This window comes from Oncorhynchus clarkii, chromosome 26 (assembly GCF_045791955.1).
Source record: "Oncorhynchus clarkii lewisi isolate Uvic-CL-2024 chromosome 26, UVic_Ocla_1.0, whole genome shotgun sequence".
Lineage (NCBI taxonomy): Eukaryota > Metazoa > Chordata > Actinopteri > Salmoniformes > Salmonidae > Oncorhynchus > Oncorhynchus clarkii.
This window is the reverse complement of record NC_092172.1, coordinates 31865825-31880052: the sequence shown is the minus strand read 5'-3', so window position 1 is coordinate 31880052 and position 14228 is coordinate 31865825. Positions and strand designations below refer to the sequence as shown.

Genomic DNA, 14228 nt, shown 5'->3' with positions numbered 1-14228 from the left:
TGTCATATAATTGAATCAGTCAGAGACACAACATAATTGGTACCCCCTGTGAGGGATCTAAAATAGAATGACACTTCTATTTTGATTCAGCCTATATGCATTACTCAAAGTAACAATGTTCTCCTCCAAATGCTGCAGACCAAAGACGATCAGTTAATGAACACAATGACTAAGTTGGATGACAAATCAGCAGAACTCATTGAAGTTGCTGACCAAATGAATGATGAGATAACTCAGGTGATGAAGATGAAAATATTGATTTCTAAGCAAGCGGAGGAAATCTCATCACCGAATCTCTCGCTCCATACTCAAGACCTCTATCTGCAAACAATGACAGATACGTTTGAGACCGAAAGGAGCAAGTGCAACACTCACATGTCCAAAATCAGTACTCTAAACTTTTTCTGCCTTTGGACCCAAATGAGAAATTCTGTGTTCTCCTGGGACCCAAGATTAGGAAAATATGCAACTATACATAAATATCAGTACTGTAAGGGGTGCGTGGCAGGGAAGTCAGATGCAGGAGAGCAGAATTTGGTAATAGCCTGAGCAGTTTAATAGCAAAACCAACAGCATGAAAATAACAAGGTATGGGTACAAAAACCCGTCGCGTACCAATCAACACGTGCACAAGCACTTACAATAAACAATACCACACAGAGACATGGGGGGAAACAAGGGTTAAATACACAACAAGTGATTGAGGGAATTGAAACCAGGTGTGAGAAAAAACGAGAAAAAACACATGGAAAATGAAAAGTGGATCGATGATGGCTAGAAGACCGGCGACGCCGACCGCCGCCCGAACAAGGAGTGGACCTGACTTTGGCGGAAGTCGCAACAAGTACATTTCATTGCCCTTATTGCCTAAAACAAATGCAACATAGACAAAAACAAATAACAATGAAATTAAATATCCATATAAATATGTATTAATGTTTAGTTTCCCCCATTAAAAACATACATGTTTCTGGAACTACTGAACGTAACGCACCAATGTAAACTCAGATTTCTTGATATAAATATGAACTTTATCAAACAAAACATACATGTATTGTGTAACATGAAGTCCTATGAGTGTCATCTGATGAAGATCATCAAAGGTTAGTGATTAATTTGACCTCTATTTGTGCTTTTTGTGACTCCTATCTTTGGCTGGAAAAATGGCTGTTTTTCTGTGGCTTGGTGGTGACCTAACATTATCTTTTGTGGTGCTTTCACTGTAAAGCCTTTTTGAAATCAGACACTGTGGCTGGATTAATGAGAATTTTATCTTTAAAACGGTATAAGACGCGCCCTGCACTTTCACTGGCCGTTGTCATATCGATCCCGTTAACGGGATTTCAGTCCTAAGAAGTTTTAAAATACAATAAATAATTTTCATTCTGAACTGGAATAAACTGATTGATCACATCACACAGATGAATAACAGATCACACACAGGCTTTTTGATTAAGAATAACAATTATTATTGTATTATAACAGCAACAGTTCCAACCTAGACTAGTTTTCAACAATCATTTCTATAGGAAAATGTACAATAGGCCTGATCATTTTCATCTTCATCTGTACTGTTTCCCTACCTTTGACCCCATTCCTGGTCAGCCAAACGATACTGCGATACTACGGGTTCTGACAGGGTTGACCTGTTGAAGCGAACGTCGAATAGACACTTGATGAGGTTAATTCGTCTACAACAGCGATTACGCTAAACTTGCCACAGCTTTGAAATTAGAATTCAGTGGCTCTGCGAATCGCAAACACGATAGCTCTCTGGCTAACACTGTCAAACAAGCTTGTATGGAACACCCACAAGCTTACTGTCATAGGCTTTGTTCAGCTTACTTTGGCCTACTCACTGAAACAGGAATGGAAGAGCTGTTTCCATTCAAACAAATGTTTCTGTCGAACATGTATCCCACCTTCAGTTCCTACTTGGGCCCTATAGCCTATGTTGGCCTGTCTATCTTACAACTCAGAGAGCTTGCAAGCACAGCTTTTTATGTTTCAAAAGAACAATGCTAAGAGCCCTGACCACTCGGTTTTGAAGTTTGACCAGGAGCACTCACTCCAGTTAGAGGGTGCATTATCAGGTATTGGAGCGTTGAAAGATGATGCACAACAATGGCTTCTACCACGAAACCACAAATCCAATAACCACCGCGGTCAAAATAACTGTGAAGTATGTCGTCATCGAAACAACTACCGCTACAATCGACCTGTTCACTACGTTCCTGCACCCAACCCACACAGTGTCAGAGCACAAGGGTAACAAAGGGTTAAAGGACGATCAAAACGTAGACCAATCTTCTCCTGCAGTTCCACTATGTGAAGAACGAAGGCGAGAAACATTTGAGAAAAGGGTAAAAGATAAGTCACAAAGACTAGATGGGGATTTGCCAGACACCAGGTCCGCAGGAATTAACACCCTTAGCAAGGACATTGAAAATCGTATTTCTCCCGCTCTCCCTCGAGAACCTATCCAGGGCCCGCTTGATTAAGAAACAAGCCCACAGGCTTTATCTATAGACTTTGATACAAAGGTTGCGAAGAAAAAGGCCCAACGCTTCGTTAAAACCAAGCCCACTCAAAATACAAAAAGTAAATCTGCTTTCACCTTGAACAGAAATATTTTTATCCATCCTACTGCAGTTATCACCTTTTGGATGACATACTGTAGATATGCCTATTCTCTTGTTTTGGAGGCTGGGACAGAGTGGGTGTGTTTTCTCCTCTCCTCTTTGCAGTATGTAATGGGATGTGTGCCACCCTTTCCAGGAGGACTATGGTGTTTCCTGTTTCTGTTTCCTGCCTGTCCCAGCAGTCTCACATCGCCACTAACCACAGCCAACACATAGACCCAGAGACACACATTTAGAATATAGCTCATATACCCTTTCACACTACTGACTGAACATGTAAGGGGTGAGTACTGGCGGCAGAGAAGTCAGACGCAGGAAAGCAAAAACTGTGTTTCCAACAGCGCAGTTTAATAATAAAAACCCACCGGAAAACAGAACAATCAATAAATGGGTACAAAATCCGACGCACACCAGACATAACGTGCACAAGCACTTACAATAAACAATTCCGGACAAGGACATGGGGGGAACAGAGGGTTAAATACACAATATGTAATGAATGGAATTGGAACCAGATGTGTGGGAAGACAAGACAAAACAAATGGAAAATGAAAAGGTGGATCGGTGATGGCTAGAAGACCGGTGACGTCGACCGCCGAACGTCGCCCGAACAAGGAGAGGGACCGACTTCGGAGGAAGTCGTGACAGAACAGGCTGAACAGAGCTGTACTGGGCTGGCCTGCTTACGTATTTAACATAGCTGCAGGAACCATGATGGACAGGACCATGTGGAAGGTAAATATCAGAGCCAGCCAGTACAGTTTGGTTTGGCCCAGTAGTGTTAAAAGGGGGATACAGTTTACAGCACTGCTCTAAGACTGGTATGGTGGAACTTTGTTGGTTATTCTCAAATGATAATGTACTACACCTCATAATACAGTGCACTGCATTTGACCAGTGCACCACAATGTAGAGCACTGTTTAGTTACCGTATCAGGCAGTTGTCAAATATGTAGGTACCATGATATACTAGTCAGTACATTATTTCTTATTAATACAAGCTGAAATAGAATGAAATAACTAGTTTGTATTTCCCAACATGATCAAGTGCTTTCATCTCTACAGCACAACAGGCACACTGCCATGGCCAAAGATGGTGGATAAATGAAGACAGTTGACTCCTGCCGTTTACCAATGAAAAAAAGTTGTCAGTATTGGGTCTACTTAAGCGGGCGGCTCTCCCATAGACAACAATGCGATAGCAGCTGGATGTGGCCTACCTAGTTCATTGACTCCATTACCCGCAGTATTAGACTTAAAACAAATCATCCAGCGATCATACACTGTTTACCAGGGGGCAGGGCTACTGACGTTAAGGCTAATCTGAAGATGGTGCTGGCTAAAGCAAAAACTGGCGAGTGTAGAGAGTATAGAGATATTGTTATCCACATCGGCACCAACGATGTTAGGATGAAACAGTCAGAGGTCACCAAGTGCAACATAATTTCAGCATGTAAATCAGATAGAAAGATCGGCATTGAGTAATTGTCTCTGGCCCCCTCCCAGTTAGGGGGAGTGATGAGCTCTACAGCAGAGTCTCACAACTCAATCGCTGGTTGAAAACTGTTTTCTGCCCCTCCCAAAAGATAGAATTTGTAGATAATTGGCTCTCTTTCTGGGACTTACCCACAAACAGGACCAAGGAGGAGGGACAGACTCCATCCTAGCTAGAGGGGTGCTCACATTTTATCTATGAACATAGACAGGGCTCTAACTCCCCTAGGTCCACAATGAGATAGGGTGCAGGCCAGGCAGCAGGCTGTTAACCAACCTGCCAGCTTAGTGGAGTCTGCCACTAGCACAGTCAGTGTAGTCAGCTCAGCTATCCCCATCAAGACCGTGTCTGTGCCTCGATCTAGGTTGGGCAAAACTAAACATGGCGGTGTTCGCCTTAGCAATCTCATTGGAATAAAGACCTCCTCCATTCCTGCCATTATTGAAAGAGACTGTGATATCTCAAAATAGGGCTACTTAATGTTAGATCCCTCACTTCCAAGGCATTTACAGTCAATTAACTAATCACTGATCATAATCTTGATGTGATTGGCCTGACTGAAACATGGCTTAAGCCTGATGAATTTACTGTGTTAAATGAGGCTTCACCTCCTGGTTACACTAGTGACCATATCCCCCGCGAATCTCGCAAATGCGGAGGTGTTGCTAACATTTACGATAGCACATTTCAATTTACAAAAATAAAGACGTTTTTGTCTTTTGAGCTTCTAGTCATGAAATCTATGCAGCCTACTAAATCACATTTTATAGCTACTGTTTACAGGCCTCCTGGGCCATATACAGCACAGCGTTCCTCGCTGAGTTTCCTGAATTCCTATCGGACCTTTTAGTCATGGCAGATAATATTCTAATTTTTGGTGACTAATATTCACATGGAAAAGTCCACAGACCCACTCCAAAAGGTTTTCGGAGTCATTATCGACTCAGTGGGTTTTGTCCAACTTGTCTCTGGACCTACTCACTGCCACAGTCATACTCTGGACCTAGTTTTGTCCCGTGGAATAAATGTTGTTGATCTTAATGTTTTTCATCATAATCCTGGACTATTGGACCACCATTTTATTACGTTTGCAATCGCAACAAATAATCTGCTCAGACCCCAACCAAGGACCATCAAAAGCAGTGCTATAAATTCTCGGACAACCCAAAGATTCCTAGATGCCCTTCAAGACTTCCTCTGCCTACCCAAGCACGTCAGAGTACAAAAATCAGTTAACCACCTAACTGAGGAACTCAATTTAACCTTGCGTAATACCCTAGGTGCAGTCACACCCCTAAAAACTAAAAATGTTTGTCATAAGAAACTTGCTCCCTGGTATACAGAAAATACCCAAGCCCTGAAGCAAGCTTCCAGAAAATTGGAATGTAAATGGCGCTACACCAAACTGGACGACTTCCGACTAGCTTGGAAAGACAGTACCGTGCAGTATCGAAGAGCCCTCACTGCTGCTCGATCCTCCTATTTTTCCAACTTATTTGAGGAAAATAAGAACAATCCAAAATCTATTTTTGATACTGTCACAAAGCTAACTAAAAAGCAGCATTCCCCAAAAGAGGATGGCTTTCACTTTAGCAGTGATACATTCATGAACTTCTTTGAGGAAAAGATCATGATCATTAGAAAGCAAATGACGGACTCCTCATTAAATCTACGTATTCCTCCAAAGAGTCTGAACAACTCTGCCAGGACCTAGGATCAAGGGAGACACTCAAGTTTTTTAATACTATATCTCTTGACACATTGATGAAAATAATAATGGCCTCTAAACCTTCAAGCTGCATACTGGACCCTATTCCAACTAAACTACTGAAAGAGCTGCTTCATGTGCTTGGCCCTCCTATGTTGAACATAATAAATGGCTCTCTATCCACCGGATGTGTACCAAACTCACTAAAAGTGGCAGTAATAAAGCCTCTCTTGAAAAAGCCAAACCTTGACCCAGAAAATATAAAAAACTATCGGCCTATATCGAATCTTCCATTCCTCTAAACATTTTTAGAAAATGCTGTTGCGCAGCAACTCACTGCCTTCCTGAAGACAAACAATGTATACAAAACTCTTCAGTCTGATTTTAAACCCCATCATAGCTCAGAGACAGCACTTGTGAAGGTGGTAAATGTCCTTTTAATGGCATCAGACCGAGGCTCTGCATCTGTCCTCATGCTCCTAGACCTTAGTGCTGCTTTTGATACCATCGATCACCACATTCTTTTGGAGAAATTGGAAACCCAAATTGGTCTACACGAACAAGTTCTGGGCTGGTTTAGATCTTATCTGTCAGAAATATATCAGTTTGTCTCTGTGGATGGTTTGTCCTCTGACAAATCAACTGGTGATCCTCAAAGCTCTGTTTTAGGAACCACTATTGTTTTCACTATATAGTTTACCTCTTGGTGATGTCATTCGGAAACGTAATGCTAACTTTCAGTGCTATGTGGATGATACACAGCTGTACATTTCGATGAAACATGGTGAAGCCCCAAAATTGCCTACCCTGGAAGCTTGTGTTTTAGACATAAGGAAGTGGATGGCGGAAAATGTTCTACTTTTAAACTTGGACAAAACAGAGATGCTTGTTCTAGATCAGAAGAAACAAAGAGATCTTCTGTTGAATCTGACAATTCATTTTGATAGGTGTACAGTCGCCTCAAATAAAACTGTGAAGGACCTCTGCGTTATTCTGGACCTTGATCTCTCTTTTGACAAACATATCAAGACTGTTTCAAGGACAGCTTTTTTCCATTTACATAACATTGCAAAAATCAGGAACGTGCTGTCCAAAAATGATGCAGAAAAATTAATCCATGCTTTTGTCACTTCCAGGTTAGACTACTGCAATGCTCTACTTTCCGGCTACCCGGATAAAGCAATAAATAAACTTCAGTTAGTGCTGACCTGTTGCACCCTCTACAATCACTGTGATTATTATTGTTGTTGATTATTGGGGCGGCAGGGTAGCCTAGTGGTTAGAGCGTTGGACTAGTAATCGGAAGGTTGCAAGTTTAAACCCCTTGAGCTGACAAGGTACAAGTCTGTCGTTCTGCCCCTGAACAAGGCAGTTAACCCATTGTTCCTAGGCCGTCATTGAAAATAAGAATTTGTTCTTAACTGACTTGCCTAGGGGGAAAATGAAAAAGGGGGAAAAATATATATTTTTTATTTTATTTGACCCTGCTGGTCATCTATGAACATTTGAGCATTTGTTATAATCTCCACCCGGCACAGCCAGAAGAGGACTCACCCCTCATAGCCTGGTTCCTCTCTAGGTTTCTTCCTAGGTTCTGGCCTTTCCTAGGGAGTTTTTCCTAGCCACCGTGCTTCTTCACCTGCACTGTTTGCGGTTTTATGCTGGGTTTCTGTACAGAACTTTGTGACATCAGCTGATGTAAGAAGGGTTTTATAAATACATTTGATTGATTGATTGAAAAAATAAATGAGGGCGTGGGATGTCCCATTTCCTCTTCCATCTCTGCAATGACATGTCACTGTGATCAGTGTGTGTCTACTGCCCTCTAGTGTCAACTTGATGTCTGTGCAATAAGGCCATGGTTCTCTTGTCGTCCCATGCCAACAACCCACCACAGTGGATGCCTCAATCAATATGTGACATATGGATGGTAATATAAAGAGGACAGACTTAAAAAATGAAAGGAGAGTAAGAAAAACATCCAGTGAAAGTGAACAAACAACAGGTTGAGGGAAGTGGAGGATCCCTCAGCACTGGGAAGACGCCTTTTATGGCTCATTATTACAGGTTCTTTAAAAAAATATCATTTTCTGTTACAATCTAAAACTATGTTGTTGAATAAATATGTGTACACATTGCTATGTCTTTGAATGGATTTGATAAAATCTTTCACATCCAGTCTGACAAGGTACATGGTAAGGGTGATCTGCTTGCATCTCTCACAGGTGGCTGGTGGCACGATCATTTGGGAGGACAGACTCATATTAATGGCTGGAATGGAATTAATAGAATGGTCTCAAACACACGAAAGACCTGGTTTCCATGTTGCTGATACAGTTCCATGTACTCCATTACAGCCATTATTATGAGCTGTCCTCCCCTTACCAGCCTCCTGTGATCTCTATGTGTGACATCTTAGTGTAGCCAGTTTAATAGAGTTTTGTTTCCAGAAACTATGCCACCTCTCACCTACTTCCTCATAAGTTAACTCAAGTCAAGTCAAGTTAACTCAAGTCAAGTCAACTCATCTACAAGATTCCATCTCATCTACAAGAATAACAAGTTATGTTGAAGCTACTTCCCTGCCTTGCAGTAGACACACCAGATTTATTTTCTCTGCAGTCATTTCCCACAGGTCAGCGAGCTTTAAGCCAAACTCTTCTCAATTGTGATCTGCGTGTATCTAATCGTAAGTATTATTTATATATATGTTTAAAGCTGTCAGAGAAAATATAGTTAATGGCAGAAATGCTTTATACTAATAAATCCCAGCAATTAATATTCAAGTCAATGTTGATGGTTGGCAATAGCTGTGTGTGAGAACCAGACAGGCCTTGATAAAAAGGCCAAGTTTAGCATATTTAACAAAGTCTGTCTTGAGTAGTCTTTGGCCTGAGGTGATTAAATAGTGTGTGTGTGTCTGTCTGTCTGTCATATCCCTCAGTGCAGCTGTCAGGGATTATGGAGATAATGGGAGAAATGTTTTATATTATTAAATAAAAGGACCAAGTTTACATATTTTTGAAAGTCTGTCTTAAGTAGTCTTCTGTCTTAGGTCTCAGGTGGTCTCAGGAGGTATAATAAATCCATATCATATGATCCACAACATCGCCTACTTTGAATCACATTGCGGGTCTAGAGCTCAGGATCTTTATGATTTATATACAGTTTGTTATCCTCTCTTTCAGAAATGATGTGGACTTGGATAGACTATCTGTGTGTCAATATCCTGCTCCTCCTTCAAAGAGCAGGCTCTGGTAGAGTGACCTCACATGTTCTTTGTGTGTGTGTGTGTGTGTGTGTGTGTGTGATTGATGTGAGGATTTGCATGAACGATGGCTACGGTTTGCACTTTCGGTTCTAGGCTATTCCATTGGCAACCAAGCTAAATCAAGCAAACCTTAAGTATTTGGGCCAGGTTTGGTGTTGATCTTTAGTGTGGTCTGTTAAAGTCTGAAAGGGACCAACAGCTGATGATGTTCATGGTCGTTTTTGATATTGATTGGTTGTTTTTCTTTCCAGAGAAGTTTGAGGTTCTTGGTCCGACTCGTGCCATTGTTGCTGTGGCTGGTGATGACATCATTCTGCCCTGTTACGTCAAACCCAACATCATTGCTGACATGAGAGTTGACTGGTTCAGAATCAACCTCCTTGGCCCTCAGTCAAACATTAGAGTCCATTTCTACCAAGATGGCAGAGACAAATACCATGATCAGATCCACTCCTACGAGGGAAGGACATCATTGTTTAAAACTTCTTAGGGCTGACAGCCCACTAACGGGATCGATATGACAACAGCCAGTGAAAGTGTAGGGTGCCAAATTCAAAACAACAGAAATCTCATAATTAAAATTCCTCAGACATACAAGTATTTCACACCATTTTAAAGATACACTTCTTGTTAATCCCACCACAGTGTCCGATTTCAAATAGGCTTTACGGCGAAAGCACCACAAACGATTATGTTAGGTCAGAGCCAAGTCACAGAAAAACACAGCCATTTTTACAGCCAAACCTACAGGACATCATCTCTCCAGGAACAGGGTTGGAGAGCCCTGTTCTCAGGGTTTACAATTTCCATTGTGCAAATATGCAAATAGCGCAAAGATTAGTCATAATTATGTGGTAAAATATTACTGTATTGGAATTATTTTATGTTCACACCAAGAATGCTATTTTGTTTCATTTTTTTATTTGAAAATGTTCACACTTTAAATAACAGGAATTATAATTTGTTTTATTTGTTTAATTTACTCACAGATTTTGTAAACATGAAGGGGAGTCCGGGTAAATTAATGACACTGAATTCTATTCCAAATAGATTAGATCACTTCATACTGTTTGCAGGTATACTGTATTATGGAAGAGTGATTATTTCTACACCTTGTCACTTAGCATATGTGTTTGGTTCTGAACTTGCATTAAAACATCAATCTCACTTTAACAATAAAGTTTAGAGATGGAGATTTGTATAGTATACAGTATACTCTACTGTAACATTATATTACCATAGTTTCTGGTATCCCCCAAATCTGACAAACTCCTTCTCTATATTCTAGAACTTGAAACCATCAGAAGACGGATGGACTGGAATACTCTCCAGTCCATCCACTTAGAGTTTCACATTAATATTCATATCTTCACATACGGGTATTACTTGAAATACCACGCATTCACATCTGCAATATACTGTATGTTGTTATCAATAGCAACCTATAGGCTACATATGTCTACAGTAATGTACTGTGCAGCAAAACCTGCAGTAAAGTTTGTTTTTCAAAATAATTCTAATAAAGTGGGTTTCTGTCCACAGTGGATGTGACTCTAGATCCTGATACAGCACATCCCAAACTCATCCTGTCTGAATGGGAAACAAGTTATATTTGGAGATGTATGGCAGGATCTCCCTTACAACCCAGAAAGGTTTGATACTTGTGTCAGTGTCCTGGGAAAGGAGGGTTTCTCCTCAGGGAGATTCTACTATGATGTTCAGGTGAAGGGGAAGACAAGGTGGACTATTGGAGTGGCCAGAGAGTCCATCAACAGGAAGGGGAAGATTACAGTGAGCCCTGAAAATGGATACAGGACACTGTGGCTTAGAAATTGAGAGTACAAGGCTCTCTCTGGCCCCTCTGTCCCCCTCTCCCTGAGAGAGAAGCCCCAGAAGGTGGGGGTGTTTGTGGATTATGAGGGGGGCCAGGTCTCATATCTACTCTTTCACTGGTGACACCTTCACTGAGAAACTTTATCCATATTTTGGCCCCTGTCTTATTGACGGAGGTAAAAACTCAGCCCCACTGATAATCACTCCTGTAGATATCACTGACTTTCACATAAAAAATTGAAATACTTAACATTTGTTTGTGTGCATGTCAGACTACCAAACTTGTGTGTGGGTGTGGATAGGTGTGTGTGTGTGCGAACATGTGAGTTTGGGTACATGTGTGTTTGTCTGCAAGTGCATGAGTGTGTCACAGTTTGAATTTGTCTGCAAGTGCATCACAGTTTGAATTAATTATAGCATACCAACAGAGAGGGAGTTCCCACCTTGTATCATTTCTGCTGAATGTCATCCTATGGTTTCCATGTTGTCTACATATTGGCATATTCTGAACATCAGTCTGGTCATAATAAACCTATTTGAACTTAATCGGCTTCATTCAAACTTGAAATAAAATCTAAATCAAACTTGTCAACATATAAATGACTTTGTCAACTGTAAAACCCCCTGAATCAAATCATTCTGAATTATTGGCTGTCGTTGGTGAGGAAGAGTAATTAACTACTCAAACAGGCTGCTACTGATTGGCTGTGACATGTATTGGTCTTTCTCAGGGGGCCTATCAGATATTTCCTCACTAAGTTCACGTAACATAAATTACTCATTCAGGCTGGAGTTAAATCAGGAAGAGACAACATCATAATCAATCAATGAAAGATCAATCCACTCTGGTAACCGTCCCAGGGAGTGAGTCTGGGAGGGCTAGTGTGTGTGTCTGTATGTGTCCGTTCGTGCCTGCGTGTGTATTTATAGACTGTCTAATGTGTGGTAAGATACTGAGTGTCAGTTCATCAGCATCCTTGTCAATGCTCATCTGATATCCTGGCCCTTACCCATTAGGCTCTGTAGACAGTATTAAATGAGTAGCTATCAGGAATATGTTTTTCCCCTCTACAACACAACATCCTATCTGCCATGACCAAATATACAGTAAATAAAGATAGTTCTCTCTGGCCATTTACCATTTAAAATGTATTTTATAGTCTACTTAAAGGAAAAATCCACCCAAAACCACTCATTCCTATAAATTACAGTGTTAAATAAGAGAACAATATTTTTTTGTGAACAAATGTTAATTTTGGCTTTATAATAAGGTTGGTAGCAACATGTGAATAATGTTGTGTCTGTTGCAGCTCGAGTTGACAACAAAATCCCCAATGCACTGCTCTCTCTATGGGCTGGTTGCCTAGCTAGCAAACGTAGCTACACACAATAATACCAAAGACAATGTCAGCATGTGAAGTAGCTAGTTAGCTGTAAAATCGCCTAAACAAATTGCACTATGAATTTAGGAGTCTACAATCTCACCATGTTCAACCTGCAGATCGATGTGCCTCACAGAGTTGAGTCAACGGCAGAGATACTTTTGAGGAGATGGGAAATTCCATTGGAATCACATTGTGCATGTCGCCCATGTATGTTGACCATGTACGTCAACGTGCCACGCTGTGCATTCTGGGCGATTCTGAGATAAGGAGCTCTCCTTCATGGAGTGAATTGGGTGCTAGCTCAAAAACCCAACATGAGCATGAATTTTGTCAACAAGAAGTACAACATTACAAATATTTTCCGAGACGTGAGATAATTAACTTGATGTATGTAATAGTGTATAGCGTTGGAATCGTGACATTACTTAATTGCGAGGAAAATATGCACGTTTCTCGACTCATAACCTGACTTTGAGAAAAGATTGCGTTTAGCAACTGCGTGATGCAGCATGGATAACGTCAACACGATTGGTCGACAGTCTGCTGGGTGGGGTGTTATACGTTCCACCATTTATAGCCCAAATGGGATTCCTACATCCTTTCTCTAATATCTCAGGCAACGGCACCATGCAATGCACCCTGGACTGACGAGACAGACAAATAGGAGAAATGTGCTAGACCGTCTGTTAAATTAAACATTTCTCGTGGTAGGAATATCGCAAAAATTATATATCGCTATTTTCTCCTATTTAGCCAGCTAGCTTGCTGTTGCTTGCTAATTTGTCCTGGGATATTAACATTGAGTTGTTATTTTACTTGAAATGCACAAGGTCCTCTACTCTGACAATTAATCCACACATAAAATGGTAAACTGAATTGTTTCTAGTCATCTCTCCTCCATCCAGGCTTTTTCTTCTTTGGACTTTATATGGCGATTGGCAACTAACTTTCATAATAACACCGTACCCAAACTGTCCGTGCGCCACTGTGCGCAAATTGATTTTGTCCCTCCACATCAAATGTGATCACGACACGCAGGTTGAAATATCAAAACAAACTCTGAACCAATTTTATTAATTTTGGGACAGTTTCAAAAAGCATTAAACATTTATGGCAATTTAGCTAACCGGTTAATTAAATGAAGTGGTGATCCTAACTGACCTAACACAGGGAATTTTTACTGGTTTTACTGATTAAATGTCAGGAATTGTGAAAAACTGAGTTTAAATGTATTTGGCTAAGGTGTATGTAAACTTCCGACTTCAACTGTAAACGTTGAGTTGTTATTTTACCTGAAATGCACAAGGTCCTCTACTCCGACAATTAATCCACACATAAAACGGTAAACCGAGTCTTTTCTAGTCATATCTCCTCCTTCCAGGCTTTTTTTCCTTTGGACTTTATATGGCGATTGGGATCTAACTTTCATAGTTACCACGACGACCAACCAAACTCAGTTCATCTTTCAATCACCCACGTGATTGAGATGACACGTAAGTATCTGCTTCTATAAACCAATGAAGAGATGGGAGAAGCAGGACTTGCACCGCTATCGGTGTCACAAATAGAACTGACTTCTATTTTAGCGCTTGGCAGCGCAGACGCTCATTGGCGTGCACAAGCAGTGTGGGTGCAATAATTGAATAACATGTATGTATTTATTTGGCGACGCAAGCGGTGTGGTCAGCATGTAAGGTGCATTACCACAACTGACTTCAGCTCATCTTTCAATCACCCATGTGGGTATAACCAATGAGGAGATGGCACGTGGGTATATGCATCTAAAAGTCATTGAGGAGATGGGATAGGCAGGACTTGCATCGCATTCTGCAACACAAATAGAAGCAACTTGCAAACGCAGACGCTCATTAGCGCTCGCGAGTAGTGCAGGTGC

At 41.0% G+C, this 14228-nt stretch overlaps 1 pseudogene; it reads left to right on the top strand.

Annotated features, from left to right (window-relative positions):
- The first annotated feature begins 2111 nt into the window (after positions 1 to 2111).
- Positions 2112 to 11190, top strand: LOC139384599 (zinc-binding protein A33-like; annotated as a pseudogene).
- Positions 11191 to 14228: the final 3038 nt, after the last annotated feature.